This window comes from Ranitomeya variabilis, chromosome 1, assembly GCF_051348905.1.
Source record: "Ranitomeya variabilis isolate aRanVar5 chromosome 1, aRanVar5.hap1, whole genome shotgun sequence".
NCBI lineage: Eukaryota > Metazoa > Chordata > Amphibia > Anura > Dendrobatidae > Ranitomeya > Ranitomeya variabilis.
In genome coordinates, this window is record NC_135232.1 from 1,141,618,657 (window position 1) to 1,141,634,477 (window position 15,821).

Sequence of the window (15,821 nt, forward strand, 5' to 3'; positions counted from 1 at the left end):
AAATGGAGCTATAACAATAAATAATAATAATAATAATAATAATAATATACTACCTACATATTCTAGAATAACCGATACGTCAGAATCGGGCCACCATCTAGTATATATATATATATATATATATATATATATATATATATATATATATATACTAGCTGAAGAGCCCAGCGTTGCCTGGGTATAGTAAATATCTGTGGTTAGTTATAGCACCTCACTTCTCTTATTTTCCCATCAGGCCTCTCATTTAGCACCTCACTTCTCTCATTTTCCCCCTCACATCTTTCATTTTCCCCCTCACATCTCTCATTTTCTCCCTCACACCTCTCATTTTCCCCCTCACTCCTCTTATTTTCCACCTCACTTCTCTCATTCCCCCTAACACTTGTAATTTCGACCTCACATCTGTCATTTTCTGATCACTATTTTCCGGCACTCCTCTCATTTTGCACTCACACCTTTTCATTTTCACCTCACACCTCTCATTTTCACCTCACACCTCTCATTTTCACCTCACACCTCTCATTTTCCTCTCAGTATATACATGTTTGTAATTTCCCTTATATATAGTATACACCTGTATGTCATCTCCTGTATATAGTATATACCTGTATGTCATCTCCCCTGTAAATAGTATATACCTGCTGTATGTGATCTCCTCCTGTATATTGTATATACCTGTATGTCATCTCCTGTATATAGTATATGCCTGTATGTCATCTCCCTGTATATAGTATATACAGTACAGACAAAAAGTTGGGACACACCTTCTCATTTAAAGATTTTTCTGTATTTTCATGACTATGAGAATTGTACATTCACACTGAAGGCATTAAAACTATGAATTAACACATGTGGAATTATATACTTAACAAAAAAGTGTGAACAACTGAAATTTTGTCTTATATTCTATGTTCTTCAAAGTAGCCACCTTTTGCTTTGATGACTGCTTTGCACACAATTGGCATTCTCTTGATGAGCTTCAAGAGGTAGTCACTGGGAATGGTCTTCCAACAATCTTGAAGGAGTTCCCAGAGATGCTTAGCACTTGTTGGCCCTTTTGCCTTCACTCTGTGGTCCAGCTCACCCCAAGCCATCTCGATTGGGTTCAGGTCTGGTGACTGTGGAGGCCAGGTCATCTGGCGTAGCACCCCATCACTCTCCTTTTTGGTCAAATAGCCCTTACACAGCCTGGAGGTGTGTTTGGGGTCATTGTCCTGTTGAAAAATAAATGATGGTACAATTAAACGCAAACCGGATGGAATAGCATGCCGCTGCAAGATGCTGTGGTAGCCATGCTGGTTCAGTATGCCTTCAATTTTGAATAAATCCCCATCAGTGTCACCAGCAAAGCACCCCCACACCATCACACCTCCTCCTCCATGCTTCATGGTGGGAACCAGGCAGGTAGAGTCCATCCGTTCACCTTTTCTGCATCGCACAAAGACACGGTGGTTGGAACCAAAGATCTCAAATTTGGAATCATCAGACCAAAGCACATATTTCCACTGGTCTAATGTCCATTCCTTGTGTTCTTTAGCCCAAACAAGTCTCTTCGGCTTGTTGCCTGTCCTTAGAAGTGGTTTCCTAGCAGCTATTTTACCATGAAGGCCTGTTGCACAAAGTCTCCTTTCAACAGTTGTTGTAGAGATGTGTCTGCTGCTAGAACTCTGTGTGGCATTGACATCTAATCCAAGCTGCTGTTAACCTGTGATTTCTGAGGCTGGTGACTTGGATAAACTTATCCTCAGAAGCAGAGGTGACTCTTGGTCTTCCTTTCCTGGGGCGGTCCTCATGTGAGCTAGTTTCTTTGTTGCGCTTGATGGTTTTTGCCACTGCACTTGGGGACACTTTCAAAGTTTTCCCAATTTTTTGGATTGACTGACCTTCATTTCTTAAAGCAATGATGGTCACTCGTTTTTCTTTACTGCTTTTTTCTTGCCATAATACAAATTCTAAAAAGAAAAGTCCAGCTCACCATAGTCGTTGTCCCTAGAAACTCGGAGCACGGAAACGCTGTGTCAAGGCGTGAAGAAGCCGAAAATGAAGAAAGGATTCCAGCTCAACGAGACGGTGAAAAAGTAAAAACTGGGTACTTTATTCACTTCATATCGGAAGCAGAGGATAAAACATCAGCACAATGTAATAAAAACACTATCTACGCGTTTCAGGTGGCACAGCACCCTTAATCATGATATCTAGTGTGCAGCCTGTTCCATGCTTTTTATATATGAGCACCCGGTAGGCACACCGGTGCAATGGCTAATCTAATGAAAATAGAAACACCTGATAGTGTATGTAGACACCAATTAGTTGCACAGAAAAAAAAACACAAAAAAAAACACACATATGCTTTGGCTATATAGAACAAGAAATATAAAATACAACAGTATGATTGCTCAATTGTGTGAAAAGAAATAATTTTTAGCGACAATAAAATACAAAATTACATTACATGCAAAAAATGGTGTAGAAAAATGTATCATGTATTATATCAGGCTCTTCATGAAGTAGTTGGAGGGACAGAATTGGAACAATATCCGAATAAATAGCCTGTTGAAATGATCCATAATAATTATTCAAAAAATGCACCATAACATATAAATCAGAAAAATGCACAGATTCTTGAACGAAAATGAATATTCAGAGACCTATAGAAATGTATATGAAAAATGAAGATATAAAATAATTAGTAATCAGGTTGCTGAGAATATGTATATACATAATAGAAATTCAGTAGAAACTTTGCAATGAATATTATGAAGAATAATGAATATTTTACTGAATGAGGAAATAGCGAACTGCAATAGGTACATTTGATTACAAAAATCCCTAGTAACGAAACTAGACCAGTGGTTATATACGCAGGAGGGAGAAAGAACATAACGACCATATAGGCCAGAAAACATGGAACCAGACAACCTCGAACCGGTTCACATGGCTCACTAAAAAAAAAAAAAAAAAAAAAAAAAAATTAACTGCGAGCTACAATGAGGACACATGAGGAAGAAGAAAATCTATGTGCCAGGAAGGCGAAAAATTCATGCATTTTAAAAGCGGTATGTCTAATAGAAAAGCATAATATCCTTTCTCTTATTGAGGCCGTGCGGTGTTCTAGTCCCCAATTTAAAGATCCACCATGTTTCCCTATTTCTTAAAGTTACCTCAGTGTCTCCTCCTCTGAAGGGTCTATGTGTCTTTTCGATCGCATAAACCTTTAGTGAGTCAAGGTTGGATTGATGTGAATTAATAAAGTGTTGTGACACTTGCGATATATTTCTATGGATATTGACATTTTCCACATCATAAATATGCTCGCGAATTCTTGTTTTAAGTGGGCGTATGGTGCTCCCGACATATTTGAGATTGCAGGTTGTGCATTCCATAATGTACACTACGTTATTGGTATTACAATTGAGGAATGTTTTAATTTGGTATGTTTTTTGATTATTTGCGTCCGCAAAGTCGGAGCATTTCTGTGCAAATTTGCAGATTTTACAGACTGAAGCACCACATTTATGAAAGCCCTTGATGCTGAGCCAATTAGAGGGCTGGGCATGGGACGTATTTAAGGAGCTAGGGGATAGACCATGACCTAAGGAGGGTGCTTTTCTTGACACAATTCTGCAACCATGTTTTAATATGACCGCAATGTCCGGATCTTCCCTTAAAATAGATAGATTATTTCTAATTAGTTTGCTGATGGAAGCAAATTGATTGCTATATTGAAAAACCAGAGTAATGGGGTTGGTGGAAATTGTTTTTTTATTCTGTTTGAATTTGAAGCGAGGTTTTTTGTCAACTATTTTTTCTGCCCTCTGTAAACACCACCTACTGTAACCTCTCTGTGTGAGTCTGCCCTTGATGTCCTCAACCTCTCTAATATAATCCTCCTGAATACTGCAATTGCGTTTTGCTCTGACCATTTCCCCTACGGGTATGCTTTTGATAGTATGTTTAGGATGGTGGCTATTTGCCCGCAATATTGTGTTTCCTGCTGTGGTTTTTCTAAAGGTTGATGTTACTACAGGAGTATCACCAATGCCTTTGAGCTTTAAATCTAAAATCTCAATGCAAGTATGTTCCTGACGAGCGGTGAAACTGAGGTTGAAAGGGTTACTATTGAAGTAATCAATTAATTTCTGTACGGTAGATACATCGAAATTCCATATCAATATGATATTGTCGATGTATCTACCATACCAAAATATGTAATCCCTAAATGGGTTCTCAGTAGTGTAAATATAGGACTCCTCCCACCAACTCATCACCAAATTGGCGAGGGAAGGCGAATACTTGGCCCCCATTGAGACGCCGCTGATTTGCATGTAGTAGATTTGGTTAAAGCAAAAAAAATTTGTGGTAATCAAAAAATGAGTAACTTCTATTATATAGGATTGAAAATCTGGGGAAAAATCACTATGTTTCTCCATATGGAATCTTAATGCATGGAGTGCTATCTCATGTGGTATGGACGTGTATAATGAAACAACGTCCGAGGTGATCCATGAAAAATGAGTTTGCCATGTGAGATCTTTCATGACATGGAGGACATCTGTACTATCCCTGAGATAACCAGGTGTCCTCTGGATGAGAGGCTGAAGGAGCAGATCTAACCACTCTCCCAGTCTCTCACCCAGGGACCCAATGCCTGAGACAATCGGTCTCATAGGTGGAGGATATACGTCTTTATTAGTGTTGAGCGATAGCGTCCGATACTTGAAAGTATCAGTATCGGAAAGTATCGGCCGATACCGGCAAAGTATTGGATCTAATCCGATACCGATACCCGATACCCGATACCAATACAAGTCAATGGGACTCAAGTATCGGACGGTATTCCTGATGGTTCCCAGGGTCTGAAGGAGAGGAAACTCTCCTTCAGGCCCTGGGAACCATATTAATGTGTAAAATAAAGAATTAAAATAAAAAATATTGCTATACTCACCCTCCGACGCAGCCTGGACCTCACCGAGGGAACCGGCAGCGTTGTTTGCTTAAAATGCGCGCTTTTCCTTCCTTCCGTGATGTCACGGCTTCTGATTGGTTGCGTGCCGCCCATGTGGCCGCGACGCGACCAATCACAGCAAGCTGTGACGTAATTTTCAGGTCCTTCTAGGCATTCAGTATTTTAAAATTACGTTCCGGCTTTGTGATTGGTCGCGTCGCGGTCACATGGGCGACGCGACCAATCACAAGCCGTGACGTCACGGGAGGCAGGAGACGCGCGCATTTTAAAATGCGCGCGTGTCCAGCCTCCCGTGACGTCACGGCTTGTGATTGGTCGCATCGCCCATGTGACCGCGACGCGACCAATCACAAGCCAGAACGTAATTTTAAAATCCTGAAGGACCTGAAATTACGTCACGGCTTGCTGTGATTGGTTGCGTCGCGGCCACATGGGCGATGCGACCAATCACAAGCCGTGACGTCATGGGAGGCTGGACACGCGCGCATTTTAAAATGCGCGCGTCTCCTGCCTCCCGTGACGTCACGGCTTGTGATTGGTCGCGTCGCCCATGTGACCGCGACGCGACCAATCACAAAGCCGGAACGTAATTTTAAAATACTGAATGCCTAGAAGGACCTGAAAATTACGTCACGGCTTGCTGTGATTGGTCGCGTCGCGGCCACATGGGCGGCACGCGACCAATCAGAAGCCGTGACGTCACGGAAGGAAGGAAAAGCACGCATTTTAAGCAAACAACGCTGCCGGTTCCCTCGGTGAGGTCCAGGCTGCGTCAGAGAGGTGAGTATAGCAATATTTTTTATTTTAATTCTTTCTTTTACACATTAATGTTGTTTCGATACCAATACCCGATACCACAAAAGTATCGGATCTCGGTATCGGAATTCCGATACAGCAAATATCGGCCGATACCCGATACTTGCGGTATCGGAATGCTCAACACTAGTCTTTATGCGTTTTGGGTAAAGCATACATTATTGGGGTAACAGGAGTTGAAACTTTGAGATATTCACTCTCTTTTTCATTAAAAAAGCCCAAACTGAGACCCTCATCAATAAGCCCAAATATTTTGTCCTTAATCAATGAGGTAGGATTGGTGGGTAAACGTTTGTACACAGCAGAATCAGATAACATTTTGTCAACCCAGGCAATATAATTGTCCCTGTTCATAATTACAACTGAACCCCCCTTGTCAGAATTTTTGATGACAAGGTCATCTTTGTCTCGTAATTCCCGTAATGCCTGTTGTAGTTTAGGTTTAAGGTTACTATGGTGCAGATATGCATCATGAGTGCTTTCCGAGAGGAGACTTAGCTGTGTTTCTATAGCAGTTTGAAACCTATCCATTACAGGTTGACGTGCTTGTACAGGATAGTAATGAGGATTGGGTACCTTGATACGGTTCATAGGAGAATTTGAACTGGTACTTGGACTAAGACCCTCCTCTTGTAGTTCCAGTAAACATATGAGTGACAGTTGGTCAGAAAAATTGAAAGATTTAAAAACATTATCACACTCATGTGTATTACCTTCAGCCTCGATCGGATCATCCTTAAAATGCAGTTTGAGCGCAATATTCCTGATAAACCTATTTACATCACAAATAGTGGAAAAAGATCGAAATTACAGCTAGGCACAAAATTGAGACCATGAGACAAAAGTTCTTTCTGGTCATTAGTGAGGGAGAAAGAGGAAAGGTTAATCACATCATAATGCCCTAACGTTGATGTCTGAGATAGTATCTTGGGGGATTTTTGTTGGCATCGATGTTTCCTTCCCTTTCGCCGGTAAACCTTCTTTTGTTGCTGTTGAATGGAGGCTTGCTTTTCTTGAAGTAGGAGTTTTTTGATGCCTGTGAGGGTTCCGAGTCTGAGTCTTCAGTGACTCCTGTAGACGTATCTAATTCTGATGAACTAAATGTAACTTGTCTTTGCATGCGATTTTTCGAAGTGCGGCGTTTCTGGGGTTTAAGGATTGATTTTTGGGATTGGGTCATTCTATCCCACCTTCCCCACTCGTAAACTTGTTCGTGGGCATAGTCGTATAGATCACGATCCAGTTTGCGTTTTTTCATGTCCATAATATTTTCTTCTGCTTAGGTGATTTTGGAGTTGCTAGTATTCATAAACTCATCAAATTGAGCAGATGTCATCTTATCCTTAGCGTCCTTAGTTGCAATTTCAATGTCCTTTTGCAGATTTGTTAGCATTTCTTCCTCATGATGGATAATCAGTGCAATAAGTTTCAAAGAGCAATCAGATAACATTGTGTTCCATTCTTTGACGAACGTATCTGAGTAAACGGTACTGGGAATTTTCTTTACTCTCAGCCCTCTAGGAATCACGTTTTTATCCTTATAGTTCTTAAGTGAGCTGAGATCCCACCAAACACCATAATACAAATTCTACCAGTCTATTCAGTAGGAATATCAGCTGTGTATCCACCAGACTTCTGCTCAACACAACTGATGGTCCCAACCCCATTTAAAAGGCAAGAAATCCCACTTATTAAACCTGACAGGGCACACCTGTGAAGTGAAAACCATTCCCGTTGACTACCTCTTGATGCTCATCAAGAGAATGCCAAGAGTGTGCAAAGCAGTCATCAAAGCAAAAGGTAGCTACTTTGAAGAACCTAGAATATAAGAAAAATTTTCAGTTGTTTCACACTTTTTTGTTAAGTATATAATTCCACATGTGTTAATTCATAGTTTTGATGCCTTCTGTGTGAATGTACAATTTTCATAGTCATGAAAATACAGAAAAATCTTTAAATGAGGAGGCATGTCCAAACTTTTGGTCTGTTCTGTACCTGCTGTATGTCATCTCCTCCTGTATATACTTATGTGTCATCTCCTCTTTTATACAGTATATAGCTGTATGTCATCTGTTGTGAATTCTGTTGTGGGTTCTGCTCTTGGGCTCCCTCCGGTGGTTATAAGTGGTAGTGCTGCTGTTTGTCCTTCACAGCAGTCATCAGGTGCGTCCACTTCGGACGGGGCTATTTAGTCTGGCCTCACCCTTTGGTGAGTGCCAGTTGTTCATTGTTTCTGAAAATTCACATTCCTTCCTGGTCGCCCCTGCTTGCAGTTCATTTCTTCAAGATAAGTTCTGCTTGTTTTTCTGCCCACATGTTGTGGGCCTCATTGTTCAGTGCATTACATGTTTTTTCTTGTCCAGCTTAATCTGTGTAAGGATTTATGCAGCCGAGCTGGAATCTCTGGAGAGGCAGATTTACCCTCCAAGTCTTTAGTTAGATTTGGAGGTTTTTTTGTATTATCTGTGGTGGACATTTCTTAGTATTTTTATTACTGACCGCATAGTTCTCTGTCCTATCTTTTCTATCTAGCTAGATTGGCCTCCTTTGCTAAATTCTGTTTTCAGCCTGTGTATGTTCCTTCCTCTCCGCTCACAGTCAATATTTGTCGAGGGCTGCCTATCCTTTGGGAATTTTCTCTGAGGCAAGCTAGTTTTCCCTTTTCTATCTATAGGGTTAATTAGTCCTCCAGCTGTGACGAGGTGTCTAGGATTGGTAGGTACATCCCACGGCTACTTCTAGTTGCGGTGTTAAGTCCAGGGTCTGCGGTCAGTACAGTTACCACATTCTCCAGAGTACGTCTCATGCCGCTCTTAGGCCACCAGATCATAACAGTCATCTCCTCCTGTATATAGTATATACCTGTATGTCATCTCCTCTTGTATATAGTATATACCTGTATGTCATCTCCTCCTGTATATAGTATATACCAGTGTGTCATCTGCTCCTGTATATAGTATGTACCTGTATGTCATCTCCTCCTGTATATAGTATATACCTGTATGTCATCTCCTCCTGTATATAGCATATACCTGTATGTCATCTCCTCCTGTATGTAGTATATACCTGTGTGTCATCTCCTCCTGTATATAGTATATACCTATATGTCATCTCCTCCTGTATATAGTATATACCTGTATGTCATCTCCTCCTGTATATAGTATATACCTGTATGTCATCTCCTCCATTATGTAGTATATACCTGTGTGTCATCTGCTCCTGTATATAGTATGTACCTGTATGCCATCTCCTCCTGTATATAGTATATATCTGTGTGTCATCTCCTCCTGTATTAGACCTCGTTCACACGTTATTTGGTCAGTATTTTTACCTCATGATTTGTAAGCTAAATTGGCAGCCTGATAAATCCCCAGCCAACATGAAGCCCTCCCCCTTGGCAGTATATATTAGCTCACGCATACACTCAATAGACAGGTCATGTGTCTGACAGCTGCCGTATTTCCTATATGGTACATTTGTGGTACGTTTTGAGTATGTGCAAGTTTTGTGTGAGGCAACTTTTGCATGTGTTGCAACTTTTGTGCATGTGTCAATTTTTCCGCGTGTGCAAGGTTTGCCTGTGGCAAGTTTTCCATGAGGTGAGTTTTGCACGTGTGGTGAGTTTTTCATGAGCCTAGTTTTGCATGTGGCGAGTTTTGCATGTGGCAAATTTTGCGTGTGGTGAGCTTTGAGTGGCGACTTTTATGTGATGAGGTTGGTGTATGTGTGGTGAAATGTGTGCTGAGGGTGGTATATGTGTTCAAGCACGTGGTAGTGTGTGGCGCATTTTGTGTGTGTGTTCATATCCCCGTGTGTTGTAAGTATTCCATGTCGGGGCCCCACCTTAGCAACTGTACGGTATATACTCTTTGGCACCATCGCTCGCATTCTTTAAGTCCCCCTTGTTCACATCTGGCAGCTGTCAATTTGCCTCCAACACTTTTCCTTTCACTCTTTCCCCATTATGTAGCTAGGGGCAAAATCGTTTGGTGAATTGGAATGCGCGGGGTTAAAATTCTGCCTCACAGCATAGCCTATGACGCTCTCTGGGTCCAGACGTGTGACTGTGCAAAATTTTGTGGCTGTTGCTGCGACGGTGCAGATGCCAATCCTGGACATACACACACACACACACACACACACACACACACAGTCAGCTTTATATATATTATATATATATATATATATATATATATATATATATATACTTTTATACTTTAATGTGGCATCATATACATGTAATTATGAAGGAAATAATGTTCTTAGCATTTTTCCCTTTAAAAAAAACTTAGTTTTGGTTTGGTAGATCTTTTTAAAAATCCATAAAACAGGCCAATAGTCTGACAACATTATTCCCAGACAGCATATGTGAGTCAGAAAGGCATGCAGGCATCTTCTCCATGATGTTCCCATTTAGTTTTCTCCCTTTCCCATCAATTTCAGCTTTTTCCCATGCCCCTACACCTGCTTGTTATGTCCAGCAGAAAAATATTCGGCTTTGCCATTGACTTGCATTGGATCCGTTATTTGGTACAAATACACAGATATTAGAAATTATTCGGGCCTAATTTCCCGAATTCGAATATTTCACTATTTGATCAACACTGCTCATAACCCTTTCAAATTTCAGGATAAGTGGTTCCTGCAGCAGTTGGAACCACAATGGAACTCCGTTGGCGTGCGTTTTTGCCAATTTATTTCTGGCATATTTTGGAGATAAATATACCACCACTGTCTTCAACCCATACATTAAACAGACCTGTGCATATCTCTGCTATGTGGATATGTTTATTGTATGGGCGATTACAAGTGAGACGCCCCACCTGGGCGGTGGGGTACTCGGTACTGGGTCCGGTGTTTCACAGGGGAATGTCACGGTGACGACCCGGTCCGTGGCCCTGGGCGCCCATGTAAAAAGGAAAGGTCTTTAAAGGGAATAAAATTTATGTTCGTGATGCCACCTGTGGTATTTGGTCAGTGGGGACCGACGCTGCTTTAAGGGGTCATCTGGGGTGATGTTATGGCAGCTAGATGGTATAATTTCCCACAGGTGAACTGAATCCCCAGGGCTCCTGGTGTGTAGATGGAAGATGGTAAATGGCACAATAAGGAACAAGGACACATGTCTGCAGTCTCTTTACATTGTTTACTGAAGACTTCAGGCAGCCACACTCCAGGGTACCAGATCACAGGACAGGCAGGGTCTGGCTGGCTTAGAGGCAAGTTAGGATTCCCTTTATCAAGGTGGAAATCAAAGCCTTCCTCCAGCGCCGTGGTGTTGTACTCCCCTACTGCCTAATGCTTCAGATAAGGTCCTCACAGATGTTCTCTCTCTGTCCCTCGTATAGGATAGGACCCGTATGACTGGTGACTTGAGCCTGTTTATAGGGACTCTAGCACGCCCTGGGCTCTATGGGCATCGCCGTGCCTCCTGGGTATTAAGGCGGACAGGCAACTTGGAGTTCAGCTGTCCTGCCGGTCTCTGATGTAAGTTGTAGAGGCCCTTACATCCTCGGTGTTCCGGCTACCGGTCTCTGCGCCTCAGAAGGAGGAAGCCTGCTCATGGCTGGTCTCCCACTGGCATTCCTCTCCTGTGCTTCGCTCTCCTACACGCTCACTGCAATATACTCGGCTTTTGTATAATCTCTTTCCAGGAGCTGCAGCACTGTGGCTACACAGCTCCGTAAACCCTCTTCTGCCTCAGACTGCTCCAGTCTGTTTCCTGGCAAGAACTGACTAACTTTCCCTACAATCTACCATATATATGGGGAGTCACCTAGTAAATAGGATCAAAAGCTCCCCCTGGTGGCCTGGAGTGTGAATGTGTTGCATGCTTGTGTTTACCTGGTGACAGTTATCCCTTTTTGCCTCCAACCGTAACATCACTCTCCCCGTGAGGAAAGCAATCCTACTGTGATGACCAGGACCCTGGGGCGACACACAAGCATGCAATTTCTATCTTTTGTATCTTATTTAAATGAAGTAAATGCCGAAAATATGATATTTACTGACAAGACTTAATAGTTAGAAATAGAATAGAAAATAACACAGATAATTGGTTTGAAACAATACATCATGGGGTAACTTCAGATGTGGCAGCTGCTCGTTCTGCCATTTGCATGGTTCAGACAAAGTGTCCCATTTAGGACCGATGACATGTTAATGATTTTGTCTCATGCAGGACTAAGCATGTGGTATATGCAATCTTCTGTCCGTGTAAATTTTATTACATAGGGAAAACTATGAAACCCATGTTTGTACGATTCAGAGAATTTTATCGTTCTATAACCGCTGGAAATGGAGCCCCTCGATTTTTTAAACATATTCATGGATACCATAACGCTGATCCTAAACTATTATGCTTTGCAGGAATAGAAAGGGTTGGGCTCCCCCCACAAGGTGGAAATCTCAATATTTTATTGCTAAAAAAAAGCACGGTGGATTCTTAAAGGGAACCTGTCACCTGAATTTGGCGGGACCAGTTTGGGGTCATATGGGCGGGGTTTTCAGGTGACAGGTTCCCTTCAATTCTGCAGCCCGGGGTTCTTTGGAACTCAATGATAGATTGTATATGTCGGTTTGTAATGGTTTGCAACCCATTGAAGTGCAGCTGCACAAAACGGCCGTCGTTGCCTGTTCCTCTCCTGCACACTCCCTGCCCTCCGCTTTGCCAATATTTGTAAACTGGAAATAAATGATTTATGACGAATCACATGCCCAGTGAGTGTGGCTCTTAATTTTTTATTCTGGAAGCTAGAGTAGTGGTAATGACTTAATTGGTTCAATTGACGAGAAATGAGGAGACCATACTGCTGTCAGTAAGGGAATTGTGAAGGACAATGCTAGTCCCTATTTCCCATCATTTCTACTTTTTTCAATTACTGTATTTCTGTGCAAATATGGATGCATTTATGTCTTTATGTTTTGGATTTTTAAACTTTTTAAACTAACTAAATAGAGAATTTTTTAGGTTTTTTGTTATGTTTTACATGTATAAGTGCCCCATTTTCACTATATGTAACATAGCGCCATACATAACAGAGTAGAGGTGGGAAATTAATTGTCCTTTCTGGCCGCATGACAGACCATCACTATTGTGGAGGCCGACCCAATAGGCTGAAATTAATTTTGCTCATTTTCAACTTGTTGTACCGTGAGCATTTACCTCAAATCCAGAACTCCTTGCTGTTGACCACAGAAGTTGCACTCCTTCTAAAGATGACTGGTTTCTGAGGCCCTACTCTACGTGTGTTCCAGGGTGTTTTGGAGTGACTTCTTCTAATTTTTGGAAGCCTTTGCACATGCACTTTAAAAAGTCTAGGAGTCTCACTACTTTCAGTTGAGGAAACCATGTTTTCTGAGGCCATTCTCTGCATTTTTGAAAAAAAAGTAACATGTCAATTCTTTCAGCGTTTTTTCAGGGTTTTTTTAATCACTGAAAGCAATGAGAAACTGAAGAAACGCAACAAAAACGCTAAGATTTAACATAGCCTAAGGAGGAGGGTTTTTTTAGCCTTTATTTATATTTGACCTATATACAACTTATTTTTCTGGAAAGAATGTTTCCTAGTCTTTTTTTTGTTTGTTTTATATTCAGTCCATAAAATTGGCGTAATACTCTGACAACATTGTTTCCAGAAGAGATGTAGGAGTCAGGGATGCATCCAGGCATCTTCCCCATGCTGTTCCCATTCCATTTGAGCACTTTTTCCATCCATTTCAGTGATTTGATGCCCTCCAGACCTCCTGGAAGGATCTATCGGAAAAAATGCTTGAGCTTTCCATTGACTTCCAATATTCTCGAGTCGAGCACCTGAGCAGTCCAAAGTGGTCAATCCGAGTAACGAAAACCATAGTATTTTATTGCTATTTCATCACAATACAGAGCTAGTGTGCCAGTATAACTGTTAGCCAAGAGTCGCATGTGGCTTATGAGCCATGGGTTGGTGATACATTCTTTAAAGAAATGATGTGGCTTTAGTCAATTTTTTTTATTTAAATGGCATTACAAATTTTGACAGAATTATTTTTTTTCCCAGATCAGTTATGGAGCTACAGATCCGATCCTCAGTGACAGTGCTATGTACCCATATCTTTTCCGTACAGCACGTAATGACAATGTCTACTTCTCTGCTGTTTTAGCATTGATGAAGCATTTTTCTTGGAACTGGGTTGGAATTGTGACCAGTGCAGATGACAGTGGAGACAAAGAGAGTCAAACTCTCTCCTCAATCCTTAACAGTCATGGCGTCTGTGTAGAGTTTGTTGCTAGAATATTTTCTCTAAGAGATATGTATGACGTTAAAAAAAGCCAAATCACACAAGTTATAAATGAGGAAAATAAGGAAATAATCTCCAAATCATCCGCTAATATTATTCTCATTTGTGGAACGGTTTCGTTTTATGTGGCTGACATTTTACATTTGCCAGATTCTGTTCTGAAAACAAAGACTTTTATCCTTCCGCCCATCTGGTTCACCAATTATGATCTAGTGGAATACGGTTTTCAAGCATTTAATTGTGCCCTGGGATTTGTATATAACATGGGTACTCATATTGAGTATAACAGTACTGAAGAACTCAGGAAAACTCCATACAAAATAGACAACATGGAGCAATTCATTAAAAAAGTCCATCCTTTAAATTATCCAGATGATAAGATGCTTGAAGACTTATGGATGACAAAATATAGATGTCGGTCAAGGAATAATTATAAAAACAGAGTATTTGAGATAGTATATAAGACAAAACTGCGCAAATGTTCAGGAGAGGAGAATATATCAACACTTCCATATGCATTATTCGATATTGGCTCACCTGTAGTATATGATACGTTACTCACCATGGCTTACGCCCTCGATTCTATGCTTCTTTCTCTGGGGAAAAAAAATAATAGCAATAAATTAAAAAATCATAAATATAGAAATAAGGTAAATTAATCATAGAAATGGGAAACGAGCTAATCTGAGGTCAATTGAATTTGCCTCACATTTTATTACATTTTAAATTCTCTGGAATTGAAATGTTTGACATTTTGCTTCACATCCATTTAATAAAACGGTGGCCAGACAACAGCCATTTTACTGCATTTGAAATCAATTTTGCTACCACCAAAAGTCACATCCACAATAGTAGATAAGCAATAGTGAACACTTAGGATGAATAAAATATTGTTTATTTTATTTATAAATAATTAATCAAACATACATAAATGCACAAATAACAAAGGTGCCTCAAATGTGAGGGACCAGCTGACAAGGGAAAAAGCATAAGACCTGCCCCAAAATGTAGGCACAAAAAAAGCTCAAATGTGATAAGCAAAAGTATAATTCACAGTCATATCTTCATAAATGTGGCAGATCTGTACAATCTCTAACTTCTAAGGGAAAGGGGTTATAATGAACTTAATTCCAGTATTATAACAATTGAAAGTGCAAGTGCATGTGGGCTAAGATATTCATTTAATAAAGTGTCAGCGGTGATGTCATGTGATAAGGGTGGGCACATGAAGCATCACACCAGATTATACTGATCGCAACTCCACATAAACCACTTCCCTAATTATGTGTTAAACGAAATGCGCCCTTATCGGACTCCTTCCCCTATATGCCCCCTGAAGAAGTGAATTTGAAACGTGCGTCGGGGGAGAGACAGCCCAGGTCATTGCCCTGCACCAATTCATATCACAGGTAACCTACTCTAACATGTAGCTCAGCAAGCTATTCTTCCTGATGCACTGACACTTTATTAGAGGAGTATCTTACTCTATATGCACTTACACCTTCTAGTGTTACTGCTAGTGTTGAGCGATACCGTCAGATACTTGAAAGTATCGGTATTGGATAGTATCAGCCGATACCCGAAAGGTATACAAGTCAATGGGACACCAAGTATCGGAAGGTATCCTGATGGTTCCCAGGGTCTGAAGGAGAGGAAACTCCCCTTCAGGCCCTGGGATCCATATTAATGTGTAAAATAAGAATAAAAAAAAAATATATTGATATACTCACCCTCTGACGTGCCCTGGTTGTAACCGCCA